At 41.3% G+C, this 14,337-nt stretch overlaps 1 long non-coding RNA gene across 1 annotated transcript; it reads right to left on the minus strand.

Moving 5' to 3' along the window:
- Positions 1–2,917: 2,917 nt before the first annotated feature.
- LOC126300298 (uncharacterized) lies at positions 2,918–4,195 on the minus strand. Its single transcript, XR_007552918.1, has 3 exons — positions 4,141–4,195; positions 3,946–4,040; positions 2,918–3,025 (listed from the first exon to the last, which is right to left on the minus strand). It is a non-coding gene; the product is annotated as an uncharacterized LOC126300298 (long non-coding RNA).
- Between the last annotated feature and the right edge of the window lie 10,142 nt (positions 4,196–14,337).

Genomic DNA, 14,337 nt, shown 5'->3' on the forward strand with positions numbered 1-14,337 from the left:
AAATGAACTGCAACACATAAATTTTTTTTCTTTTTTCTCCAACTTGGCTGTTATTTTGGCAACATCCATGATGTTTAAATAATGAAAGAAGATGCTGATACAACATTTATTTTTAATGTTGTTATTTATTTACTTCCTCTTTGAAAACTTTGTTTGGTACACTACTGAAAATTAACACAAATTCCCCTTGACAGCACTTTATTCAGTATACTTTTAGAATCCAATCATCACATCTAGAAAGTGTTATGTTCCTGCTGAAATATCAGATTTTGTTATAACAAATCAAAGGCATGATTTTGATACAAGAACATGTAATTCTCTGCTTTTAACACAACATTTGGATATGTATAGGGAGCATCCCTCATTGTACACATAATAAACAAAATACAAAGTCTTTTAACATGATTTGAACTTCTTTTTAAGTTGTTGCATACACAATTTCCTCTTGTTTGTAAATTTCTTTTCTTTCACATACTTGTATATTATAAATGGAATACTTGTCTTCAGAAGTCTCTCTTCAATGTCATGTTTACTACAAATTGTTGTATGAGACAGAACAAATGTTTTTTTTTTAAAAAATTATCATGTACTCTGGTTGTGTGACCATGACTATTTAGATACTCATACAGCTGATCATGGAGTGCCCTTAGGAAAACCATGACTCTTTCACTTGCATATTTCAAATGAAAATGCTTCTCACTATTCTCTTTAAATGAGGTAAACAAATGATTTTCAGTCACAACAGAGGAGTAGAGACTGTTATTACGTCTTTCACAATCATCTGGTACATCTATGGGTTTTAGTACATAGCCTGCTACATAGGCTAAGGATTGTTGATCTTCTACAGACTCGATGATACCATCTGAGTAAGAATAAATTTGCTCAGGTGTATCAGTGCCATTCATCTCACATTCACTTAAATGTTCACTCCTACCACTAGCTGCCAAAAAGTGACACAAACTGCTCAACGGAGTGTAATCATCATTTTCACAGTTACTTACACTCATGGCTTTGAAAGGCAAAGTCATATGATTGACAACACAAGTCTTTAGAGCTTGTACAAACTGAAAACAAGTTGGGTTTGTATTAGCAATACCATGTTGTCTTATACAACAAAAGAAATTTTCTAAAGCATCTTGACTGACTGCCTTTAAATTTCAGTACTTAAAGCCAACCGCTTTCAAGGTCTTACACAAGAAAATAATAGACTGTAACGTAATCTGCCAACCTTTCATGAAGCTAAACATATTAGTCTTGTTTCTTCCCGATTTTAAATCTATTATTTGCCAGCTGCCTATTTCCCTCAAAATGCTATATCACATTTCTAAATGTGGCGAATTTCCTGATAAAGCACACCTAAATTGTTTTCCATCCCTGGGATATTGCTCATTACTGTTGAGTGAATCAAAAAGATTATCTACCTTTTCCACAAACTCAGCTGTGTGTATAGCTTCAGATGGTTAAAGTGTTGTGCTTTTAATTTGGGTAGAGTTTTGAACCGTTTTTTTATCCAAAAAGAACACTGTACTGATGTACTCAAACATTGCTGCTTTGTGAGGTTCAAATTGAATTTCATTATCTATCAAAGCATTTCTAGTGTTTTTGAGCAGATGTGGTACATCATAAATGGTAACAATTGGTTGATTATTGACGACAAAATGAAATATAGTGGGCTTCAACAAACTTACTTCACACAGTTGCTTAAGGGTCTTTTAGTTTGTTCAATTCTGGTCACATACAGTACAAACCACTTTGAAACCAATATTCTGTAGTTCACTTATGATGTGAACAATGAGTGATTTCAAATGGGTGTAGTGGAAACTGGTTGCGGTAAAGTAATATGCTACAACGTGTTTCCAAGTTCTGTGAATGCCTTTCAGCATAAAAACCAATGCTTGACTAGCAGCTACAGGTGAATGTCCTAAATGACCCAAGTCCTGATACCCATAGATTAGCTGTTTGTGTGCATCATAGTACATACCACCATCCAGAGACATTTCATCAAAAAAGTAGAGCACAGTACTTGTCATTTTCATGTATATTACTTACTTCCCTTGCTAAAAAGTTTAATAAAGCTGGATTAAGTCCTGTATCAAATGGTATGTGGGAAAGCACTCCCTTCAGCAGCCTGACAGATGGAAGGGAGAAGTATGTGGCCAAATATCTGTACAACCGAGGACTACGCTTATAAATAGATAAAGCAAATGCCTCATCTTGTATAGACCACTGTACTGCTGTGGGCTGCATATGGGCATTTCTTAACTGACTATTAATAAAAGTTTTAGTCACATCATTCAACTCTTCTTCAATTAACTGAAATTTCCTGTCATCATACAACTCTTTTGGAATTTTCAATTTATTCCTCTCATTCTGTAGCTGTTTTTTCAATTTACACACACTGGAAACTGTAATTCTATGCAGTTTATACATTTTGTGTTTTCTTGGAGTTAAATAACGTTTAGAAACGCCAGATCCCATTACACCTGGACTACTTTCAACATCATAAACAGGTGAGGATAAAAAGCTGTACTCACCATCGTCTGTGCTCTGTAAATGGGGACTGCTTTGTTGTATTACTGTAGATTTTGCATTGTGACCTGTCTCGTGCACACTTATATTTGCACCTGAAGTGGTGAAACCGCCGCCGCCACCACCACCACCACCACCACCAGTGTAACACAGATGGGTGGGGGGAGGGTAATACAACACCAATTCCATGTGATTTGGTGTAACACCAGGATTTAGCCTGTGTCTAGTAAAGTTCACAAAATCTGCTTCATAAAAATGATCCTCACACACATAATAATAACTACAGTTGACACCTTCATCTGTATTACAGATCAATTTCCACTTCTTTAAAGTCTCGCTTTTTGATGCAGCTGGAAATTTATAGAAATGTTTATTCTTGAGTTTGGAACTTGTTTTTACATAATAACTACCTCTGCATCCTGGAAACTTGCACGAGTATTTAAATTTCAATCTCAAACTGGATTCTTCTCTTCCTGTATGATCCATCCTCATGTGTCTGAAATGTTATTCAAACCAAAAATTAGGAACGAGAAGAAAGATCAGGTATGGTTTACATTGATTAATGTTAAAGAAAACTCAATGTGAAATTAATTTCACTATCAAAAATCATATTAGCTTATGTCTAAATGCAGCTATCGTGTACTGAAGTATTGATAACTGTTATCATGTCTTGTAATCTGATGTGGTATTGCTACAAAATAGTGAAAAAATGAAATAAATTCTCATTTCTACTACGGATATGCACATCACTCTATATATAACTGCGTAAGCGTAGTTGCACTATATTCTATATTCAACACTACTTCGTTAAACAGTGCTATCAGGCAGTAGAAACATTGCTTATTGTACCATTTCAGTATATTTCAGCATCTAGATAGCATGGTTGATACCAAATTCAGCTGTACATTATCAGTAACAGTTACAGCTGTAAATCTGTATTACATTGTGTTGGGCATTAAAGTGCGAGAAGATTTCTACTGCATTGGATATTGTCACAATAATATGTGTAAATGTCCAACTGCTTGAAGGACCTGCTTTGTGTGACTTCCAAACAAATGTCTTATTTTGTGAGAACACAACCTTTGTCGATACAACAGCAACGAACACTTTTTACCTGGATAGAGTGTTAAGTATTGTACAGAATATTTACTGTCGAAAACGGGAAATAGAAGACACTCGAGGCATTACAAATCAATTGTAACACGTCCAATATTTGGTATGTAGTAAACTGCACAATAAATGGTACTTATTATGTCACTAAGAGTACTTCGTGGCAAAAAGAAAGATGAACCAAAGTCAGAATTATATTCCATTACAGGATTCGGAAAGTTGAATACCAACTATGTCAAAAGCTGGTAGCGTGGGATTCTCTATGAAATACAAGGAAATATGAACAGAAATAAGAAATATACTTACCCTTTAAGTAAACTGAACAACGGAAATTGTATTTCTTTGCAGGAACAAATATACAAGAGTCCACAGAACGTAATGTGATGATACAACCTCGTGTTCTATATGAAACAAAAGTAAAAAAGTAAATACTGAATCATCACGCCATCAAATATTACGAATGCATCCAAAAATTAAGCAGAATAATAGCAACATACTTACACTGCAATTTAAACGAAAAATCACGACCACGTTGCTACGACACCAAAACAATTATGGAAGACTACGTCATCCAATAGGAACACGAGACTATAAATTGCTAAACTAGCAGCGCTCCAAGTGGCCTGGGACCAAAACCAACATCGTGTTACCGGAAATCCCTATATGAGTTTCACCCCACTGGGCTACACTGAGTCACAGCGCCAGAGATTGCGCCAAAGATAATTATTCCGCCGCCTCCATTGGGCACAGTAGTAGTTCAGAGGATGTCGAGAGCAGTCGTTGTTCTGTTGGGCGAGAGAATAGACGACCTGAGTGTTGACTGAAATGTTGTACTGTTCAGTTGGTGTAATGTATAGATGGAAGAAGATGCAGTTGTCAGAATATATTTAAGAAAGGAGATGGGCTTTTGATTTATGATGCTGCTGTAATGGAATATTTTCGTCAATATATAATGAGGTAAAAAGGTATTACAGTTTTCTTTAATAACAATCCCCCTTGCTCACAGGTACAGTCAACAAAGCATCTGGCTCGTGTTCGTTTATTATACTTGTAATTCTGGTTTCTATGTGCAGTTATAGTATTTTTGGATTTTCAATTAGTTCATTGTAAATGGTGTTTAAAATATTTGTTGTATAGAGAAAGAACCGAGCCAAATACATGTACGTTGAGTCACGCTACCACACACAGAACAGTTACACTTGTGCTTTGTTGTTTCGTAGCTTTCCAAGTTGCAGGGGACTTAATTAATCAATTGTGTTAATGGAAATTCCTTGTCATTCTTTATTTTTGTTTGATGCAGTCAGATTGCGTGCTAATAATAGTCAGGGTCAACCGGTTACATGCCTGAACGTAAATTCATATGCCAGCCAAGCAGGCAGGCAGCCAAGCGTGTATCTGACCACGAACGGCGCCTGTGCGAGACTTCGTAACCGCTCACACAGCTAGTAAAATAATTGCATTTATTCAGTAATATTGGTCTTTTCTTTTTAATTAAGCCCGCTTGCAGTGGTCGGTAGAAATTTTAGGGGGAGAGCAAGGCTTGACTATAGTAAGCAGTTTGAAATGGATATACAGGGATTGGACAAAAACATGGAAACGCCCTGAGGAATACATGCCTGAACGTAAATTCATATGCCAGCCCAGCATGCAGGCAGCCAAGCGTGTATCTGACCACGAACGGCTCCTGTACGATGTCCTCAATACTCGGCAAGTGTCAGCCGTTGTCAGAGCAGTGTTCCACGTGGTTGTCAGTGCACTATGTCAGAGCCAAGTGAATTACAACGTGGGAAAATTGTTGGTTCTCGTACGGTGTGTGCTTCCGTAGCCAAGGTAACCGAAGTGTTTGGTCTTATAAGAGGCACCGTATGGAAGATTCATACCACACACAGGGAAAGCGAAACATCATCCGCTAAGTCAGAACGCGAACGAAATATGTGTTGAGTGATAGAGACGGCCCCTGAAGAGAATTGTGACGAAAAATAAGAGAATGACAGCTGCAAAAGTCACTGCAGAGCTGAATGTCGCACTCGCGAACACTATCTACATCAAAACAACACGAAGCGATCTATAGAAACTGGGAACTGCAGGGCGAGATGGGATTCCAGTACCAGTCACCAGTGGCGAAAATGCTCGTAATAGGAAAACGTGGCGCAGAAGCCATATATTCTGGGTTATGAAGCAATGCAAGTCATTTCGGGACAATTTCCAACTTTTGGTAGAGTTTACATCCCAAGAGTGAAACATGGCGAGGGTTTGGTAACGATCTAGAAAGCCGTATCGTGGTATTTCCTGGGCTCCATCGTTACTCTGCCAGGCCCTATTACTGTTAACGATTATGTGGCCTTTTTGACTGATCGGGTCCATCCATGGTGCAGTGTTTGTTCCCCAAAGGCGGTGTTGTGTTCCGAAATGACAGGACCCCTGTCCACAGAGCTCGCATCCTGCAGGGCTGTTTTTGTGGGCACGAGGATGAATTTTCGCATCTCCCCTGTCCACCATACTGAGCAGACCTCAGTATTATTGGGCGTTTGTGGTCTACTTTAGACAGTACGCTGCGTGATTGATGTCCACCTCCATAATCGTTCCCTGAAGTTGGCACTGATTTGCAGCAAGAATGGTATTGATTCCCTTCAAAACCAGGACGTGTATTTAGCCATTCCGAGACGACTGGAAGCTGGTTTGAATGACAACGGTTTTCCTACTCCGTATTAGGATGTTAATGTGTTTTTGGTGTTTCCATATTTTTTTCCACAACGTAAAGTTACGGTAATCCGCATAGATGAAGACGCTTGCACAGGATCGTCTGGCGTGAGGAGCTGCATCAAACCAGCCTGCGGATTCAGGATCGCAACAACAAATGACACTAAGTTGTAGGAAAAACAAGTTCCAAACTTCAGTTTGCAACATTAGTGATGAAGATGACCGGTGACCTTCTGAATGTCAAACCGTTACGTCTACCTGATTTAGCCGTCTAATTTCTTGGCATTTCTCAAACGTATCCTGAAGGCATTCTGCAGCAAGGTAACGCGCAACTGCTCACGGTAACCGTGAAGCAGCATGCTTTGCAGGCTATTGACACATTGACTTCGCTTGCAAGCTCTCTGGTCCTTTAGCCATCAGCATATTGAGGACCAAATGAGATAACGAGACAGTTGCTGTACTTATTGCACACGTGTAGGAGCAACAGAAGAATATTCCTCAGAACAGTATCTGTTTGGCTTGATACACTATGTGATCAAAAGTATCCGGACACCCACAAAAACATACGTTTCTCATATTAGGTGGTTTGTGCTGCCACGTTCTGCCAGGTACTCGATATCAGCGGCCTCATTTGTCATTATACATCGCGAGAGAGCAGAATGGCGCGCTCCACGGAACTCACGGACTTAGAACGTGGTCAGGTGATAGGGTGTCACTTGTGTCATATTTCTGCAAGTGAGATTTTCACACTCCTAATCACCCCTAGGTCCACTGTTCCCGATGTGATAGTGAAGTGGAAACATGAAGAGACACGTACAGCACAAAAGCATACATGTCTACCTCGTCTGTTGACTTGCAGATACCGCCGACAGTTGAAGAGGGTCGTGATGTGTAATAGGAAGACATCTATCCAGACCATCAGTCAGGAATTCCAAACTGTATCAGGATTCAATTCGGAGGCGGTGGTGTTACAGTGTGGTCGAGTTTTTCATAGAGGCGGCTTGCACCCCTTCTTTTGCGTAGCACTATCAAAGTACAGGCCTACATCAATCTTTTAAGCACCTTCTTGCTTCCCACTGTTGGAGAGCAATTCGGGGATGGCGATTACATCTTTCAACACGATCGAGCAGCTGTTGATAACGCACAGCCTGTGGCGAAGTGGTTACAAGACAGTAACATCCCTGTAACGGACAGGCCGGCACAGACTCCTGAATCCTATAGAACACTTTTGGGATGTTTTGGAACTCCTACTTCGTGCCAGGCCTCACCGACCGACTACCTCTCCTCAGTGCAGCACTCCGTGAAGAATGGGCTGCCGTTCCCCAAGAAACCCAGCACCTGCTTGAACGTATGCTTGCAAGAGTCTAAGCTGTCATCAAGGCTAAGGATGGGTCAACACCATATTGAATGCCATCTTTACCGATGGAGGACGTCACGAAATTTTAGCCCATTTTCAGCTAGGTGTCCGGATTCTTCTGATAACATAGAGTATTATCAAAGACTTTCCTTTTGTGGATACCAGAGGAGCACAAATATCGTACTGAAATTCGTCATTTTCGTGTTTTTACCGTGTTGTCTCTCCGTCTATACCAAAAAATTTTTTCGTGTGATGAGAAGCACTATTATTTTGTATGTTGCGTATCGTAATAATGTATTTTATAAATTATTGGCTAAAAATGGTTCAAATGGCTCTGAGCACTATGCGACTTAACTTCTGAGGTCATCAGTCGCCTAGAACTTAGAACTAATTAAACCTAACCAACCTAAGGACATCACACACATCCATGCCGCAGGCAGGATTCGATCCTGCGACCGTAGCGGTCGCTCGGCTCCAGACTGTAGCGCCTAGAACCGCATGACCACCACGGCCGGCTATAAATTATTAATGATTTTTTTTCTGGTTATGTAGATGTATAGTCTTGAACAGTGCATTTAATAGTAGAAAATCGGTTTTGTACGGAAATATTCCATGTTTGTTTGCGTTAGTGTCCGACAGTTCTCCAGAACTCTCAGTCTACATAATTTTTTGATAAACTCCAAAAGCTATCATAGTATTTTTTACGACAGTTTTTTCTTTTCTACCTAGCTGCAAGCTGTAATCGAACAGCATTACCACTTTGGTTGTGTGAGACAGAGAAATAGGTCTCGTCACAGTCACGATGGACATTCTGTTCTTAAATTCTCAGAACTGTTGCTCGAAGTTTTGAAATTTTGTAAATGTGGAACTACAGCAGTTCATACATGATTTTGTCAGTCTTTATTTTTGGTTTTTCCAAGTAAATTACTGCTATAAAACGAAAATTTTACACATATGGGAATGAATTTGTTTTATCAGTTTTTCCGTTTAGGAAATTGGTCTTTTATTTCCTTGCAAGGCGAAGAATTTCGCAATTCTACTTCACGTGCTGCGTCTTGTAGATCCAGCTGAATTCTTTTGGAGGCACTGACGTATGCAGAAGGAGAAGTCTCCCGGAATGCCATTCAATGCGGCAGGAGAACAATGGGGGGAAGCTGGGCAGACGTGATCCCAGCCGACGAACTGAACAACAGCTGTTTTGGCAAATTCCGCGACCTGCTATGGATGCATCTCTGGGCTGACATGTTGGAAGATGATAACGGTTTACAAACGACGTTAATTTCTCTTCGTCTTAAACATTAGATAGTAATAGCAATACGCCCTGTAGAGTCATTAATATTCGTAACCGTGTTTCTGACATATGTCTCTCATCCAAAACTTTCTTATGATAAATTTATAGTTACAAATATCGTTGATGAAATATGCATAGTCATTGAGTGTGAGACTATATTTTGTGAAATGTGGCTAGGGGCATCTTCAAACTCACCTGATTTAGATGTTTCGTTACCTCACACTTTAATAATTGAAGTAAGATAACGCTCTATATCTTTCTGTCGACTAAAATGCACATTGGCTGTGGTTTGACAGTTCCAAATCAAACACTGACTATCTGTAGCAGATTCTTCCCGATTAAAAAAAAAAAAAAAAAAAAAAAACCGTACGACCACGCGTTGGAAAGTTACGCTTACCTGAGACGCAGCTATTAATTTGCAATTTGCATATTGAAAAAGATTAAGTCGTCATCAACCCGAAGACTGGTTTGAAAACCACAATGCTTCACTCCACCAGTGGTTCCCAAAGATTTCCTCTGACGGAACACTTTACGAATCCTGGTACTTTGATGAAAACACTTTGCTCTAAGTACAAACATTTATTCCGAGAGAATTCCAACTTAAAATCATAAAATGTAAAAGAAAATTGTCTTCAAAACGTCAAGAAAAAAACACTGTTATTAATAGTTTCTCGCGGGCTACTTATTCACTTCACAGTTTGGGGAACCCTGTGCTTGCTCCGAAAATCGTGTCAACTTACACATCCAGTTGTAATGGGGACTAAAGTCCGTCGTGGACTCAGAACCACAGCGTTTCTTCTCATTTTTCCCTTATACGCATCAATGCTAGAGCTGAACGAAGCGGTAAATAAAAGAGAGAATGCCAAGATCGATGGAAGCTTGAGCACGATAAGTCAGTAACGTATCGTCATTGTAGGGAAGTACTTTGTGATTACGAATAGCGCTATAAGGAAAGAGGATTCGCAGGAAAAGATAGAAAGCTAGCCACAAGAGAGTAGAAGGAGGCCGAGGGAAAAAAAGCTAAAGTATAGGATTGCATTTTGTATTATTGCATATTATATGTTTGGCTACAATCAAAGACAAAGAACATAAAACAAAAGTAAGAATAAGTTGTATAGCAGGCAGTGTTTTGCGGCGATACATAAGGTACTACTTGTTGTCAGCATATGTTACATTCGCAGACACAGCCGAAACTTCGAAACTTTCTCGTAATTATACTACTGGAATCCCATAAGTAAGATTATACATATATTTGAAGGTGCAAAATGACAAAAAATTTGAAATAATATGGGTTCGGAATGTTGGTTATGCCGCAATGAAAATAAAGATAAAATAAAATAAACAAGAATTACAGAACTAAGTGAAATACCAAGAAAAATAAACATTTAAAATCATAATTGCTTTTATACTATAAAATTATTATTTATTATTTTCAATTAATAATTGTGTGTGTACGTGTATGTGCTCGTAAATGAAACAGCCTTTTGAGAGGATGAAGTAACACTCAATATTAAATATATAGCAGTAGCACAGTTTGCCCTTCCGCCGGGGCGCAATTTTAAGACAGTTTCAAGGTTAACCAGCTGACGAAGGACAGAAGGAAAGCGGAACGCGGAGAGTGACGTAGGAGGGGCAACAAGGAGAAAAAGGGCTAGCACTAAAATGGGGCGGGTGGGACACGTATGGAAGTGAATCATGAGGGGATCGGATTACCCTGTGTTGAGCAACAGTTCCATAGGACCTTCCTCTCTCTGGTACACAGACGCTTGTTTCTTGTTTTCGACTACTGAATGAGACCATTCTCGTTTTGTCTAGTGAGCCTACGCAACAAAAGAGCAAAGAGTATGTTTTGGATTCGTTGTTTTCTTTGTTACAGATTTGCATTGATCGGCAATGAAACAATGGAAAAGGATAACGTTATTTTTGCGAACAATGCGAATTTCGACAGCATTTTGTTGCGTATTTTTGAGACTATATCAAACATCAAGTAAAAAAATACCATTGACGTATATAACTTCATAGTACAGTCATGTTGACGTCAATCAAGAGTATTAATAAAATGGGGATATGAAGAAAAGGAGGGGAGCACGAAGTTGAAGTACAGTCTAACACAGGCAGCTACGACACTCAGCTAATTTACGTTACACTACGACGACAGCGCTCCAACCAGTTAGCAAGCCGGCCGTTGTGACCGAGCAGTTCTAGGTGCTTCAGTTCGGAAGTGCGCTGCTGCTACGGTCGCAGGTTCGAATCCTGCCTCAGGCATGGATGTGTGTGATGTCCTTAGGTTAGTCAGGTTTAAGTAGTTCTAAGTCTAGGGGACTGATGGCCTCATACACTCCTGGAAATGGAAAAAAGAACACATTGACACCGGTGTGTCACACCCACCATACTTGCTCCGGACACTGCGAGAGGGCTGTACAAGCAATGATCACACGCACGGCACAGCGGACACACCAGGAACCGCGGTGTTGGCCGTCGAATGGCGCTAGCTGCGCAGCATTTGTGCACCGCCGCCGTCAGTGTCAGCCAGTTTGCCGTGGCATACGGAGCTCCATCGCAGTCTTTAACACTGGTAGCATGCCGCGACAGCGTGGACGTGAACCGTATGTGCAGTTGACGGACTTTGAGCGAGGGCGTATAGTGGGCATGCGGGAGGACGGGTGGACGTACCGCCGAATTGCTCAACACGTGGGGCGTGAGGTCTCCACAGTACATCGATGTCGTCGCCAGTGGTCAGCGGAAGGTGCACGTGCCCGTCGACCTGGGACCGGACCGCAGCGACGCACGGATGCACGCTAAGACCGTAGGATCCTACACAGTGCCCTAGGGGACCGCACCGCCACTTCCCAGCAAATTAGGGACACTGTTGCTCCTGGGGTATCGGCGAGGACCATTCGCAACCGTCTCCATGAAGCTGGGCTACGGTCCCGCACACCGTTAGGCCGTCTTCCGCTCACGCCCCAACATCGTGCAGCCCGCCTCCAGTGGTGTCGCGGCAGGCGCGAATGGAGGGACGAATGGAGACTTGTCGTCTTCAGCGATGAGAGTCGCTTCTGCCTTGGTGCCAATGATGGTCGTATGCGTGTTTGGCGCCGTGCAGGTGAGCGCCACAATCAGGACTGCATACGACCGAAGCACACAGGGCCAACACCCGGCATCATGGTGTGGGGAGCGATCTCCTACACTGGCCGTACACCTCTGGTGATCGTCGAGGGGACACTGAATAGTGCACGGTACATCCAAACCGTCATAGAACACATCATTCTACCATTCCTAGACCGGCAAGGGAACTTGCTGTTCCAACAGGACAATGCACGTCCGCATGTATCCCGTGCCACCCAACGTGCTCTAGAAGGTGTAAGTCAACTACACTGGCCAGCAAGATCTCCGGATGTGTCCCCCATTGAGCATGTTTGGGACTGGATGAAGCGTCGTCTCACGCGGTCTGCACGTCCAGCACGAACGCTGGTCCAACTGAGGCGCCAGGTGGAAATGGCATGGCAAGCCGTTCCACAGGACTACATCCAGCATCTCTACGATCGTCTCTATGGGAGAAAGCAGCCTGCATTGCTGCGAAAGGTGGATATACACTGTACTAGTGCCGACATTGTGCATGCTCTGTTGCCTGTGTCTATGTGCCTGTGGTTCTGTCAGTGTGATCATGTGATGTATCTGACCCCAGGAATGTGTCAATAAAGTTTCCCCTTCCTGGGACAATGAATTCACGGTGTTCTTATTTCAGTTTCCAGGAGTGTATGTTAAGTTCCATAGTGCTTAGAGCCATTTGACCCATTTTGAAGCAGTCAGCAAACTGCACTTCCGAATTTCGGAACACACTTCAGGATATATCGGACGAGTGCACATAGGATGGTTTATACTTACTCGTAACATAGTTTTTACAATAGGAAGCGCATGTAGTGCCATAAAATGGACAATAACTAAAAAATGACATCATTTGTCTTTCCTCGGTTTCCTAAGAACCCTGGGAAGTATGAAACGGTACTTTGGTTGGTTGGTTGATTTGGGGAAGGGTACCAAACGGCTAGGTCATCGGTCCCAAACGGTACATTATAGAATAGTTTATTTACGATTCTCTTATAACCCACGGATATTTGTTGAACAATTCGTTTGATTTTAAGAACAAACAAAATGGGTAGTAAACAATCGAAGAACAAAAAAATGATACCTACGCAACAACGTGAACTACACTTCCAGTCAAATCAGAGAATGTGTAACGCAGGAAACTTATATGGAATGCAATACATGCATTATTTGACGCACCAAATAAGCCATGTCAAAAGCAATTGAACTGTTACCAAAGACAGAAGAAACGAATTACACTGTTGTCGCTACATCTGAGCCACAAACAGCATGAATCGTCAATGAATTCAGTTTTGAAGCAAAAGTAGTTACATTTACAAAAATATTCGTGTGAAACTTCCTGGCAGATTAAAACTGTGTGCCCGACCGAGCCTCGAACTCGGCACCTTTGCCTTCCGCGGACAAGTGCTCTACCATCTGAGCTACCGAAGCACGACTCAGGGCTGGTACTCACAGCTTTACTTCTGCCAGTACCTCGTCTCCTACCTTCCAAACTTTACAGAAGCTCTCCTGCGAACCTTGCAGAACTAGCACTCCTGAAAGAAAGGATATTGCGGAGACATGGCTTAGCCACAGCCTGGGGGATGTTTCCAGAATATTTTCACTCTGCAGTGGAGTGTGCGCTGATATGAAACTTCCAGGCAGATTATCTTCTGTAGAGTTTGGAAGGTAGGAGACGAGGCACTGGCAGAAGTAAAGCTGTGAGTACGGGGAGTGAGTCGTGCTTCGGTAGCTCAGATGGTAGAGCACTTGCCCGCGAAAGGCAAAGGTTCCGAGTTCGAGTCTCGGTCGGGCACGCAGTTTTAATCTGCCATGAAGTTTCATATCAGCGCACACTCCGCTGCAGAGTTAAAATTTTATTCTGGAAAAATATTCGTGTATTGGAAAATCGAGTGAACTGTAAGAAAGTGCGAATCATTATTCTCCAGAAAAAACTGAACGTGTTAAGGAAAGTGCCTATCATAAGAAGAACAGAAATATATATTTTTCATGGATGTAATATGCGTTTATATTTTTTGGATTTCTGTGGCACAATCTGAAATTCTACACGTATTCGAAAGTATTACTTCATGAATAAATTGTAGCTTGTGGCACTGAATCAGTGAGATTCAGCTTTTTTTAAAATTTTTAATTGCACTATCATTCATGTCTCTCAATAATTCAATAACGTTTGAAACGCAACGGTATAATAACTATTTTCTCAATTAAGGAGACAATTAAAAGCAGTCGTTAATCTTACCACTGC

The sequence above is a fragment of the Schistocerca gregaria genome, chromosome 1 (assembly GCF_023897955.1).
Source record: "Schistocerca gregaria isolate iqSchGreg1 chromosome 1, iqSchGreg1.2, whole genome shotgun sequence".
In the NCBI taxonomy this organism is placed as follows: domain Eukaryota; kingdom Metazoa; phylum Arthropoda; class Insecta; order Orthoptera; family Acrididae; genus Schistocerca; species Schistocerca gregaria.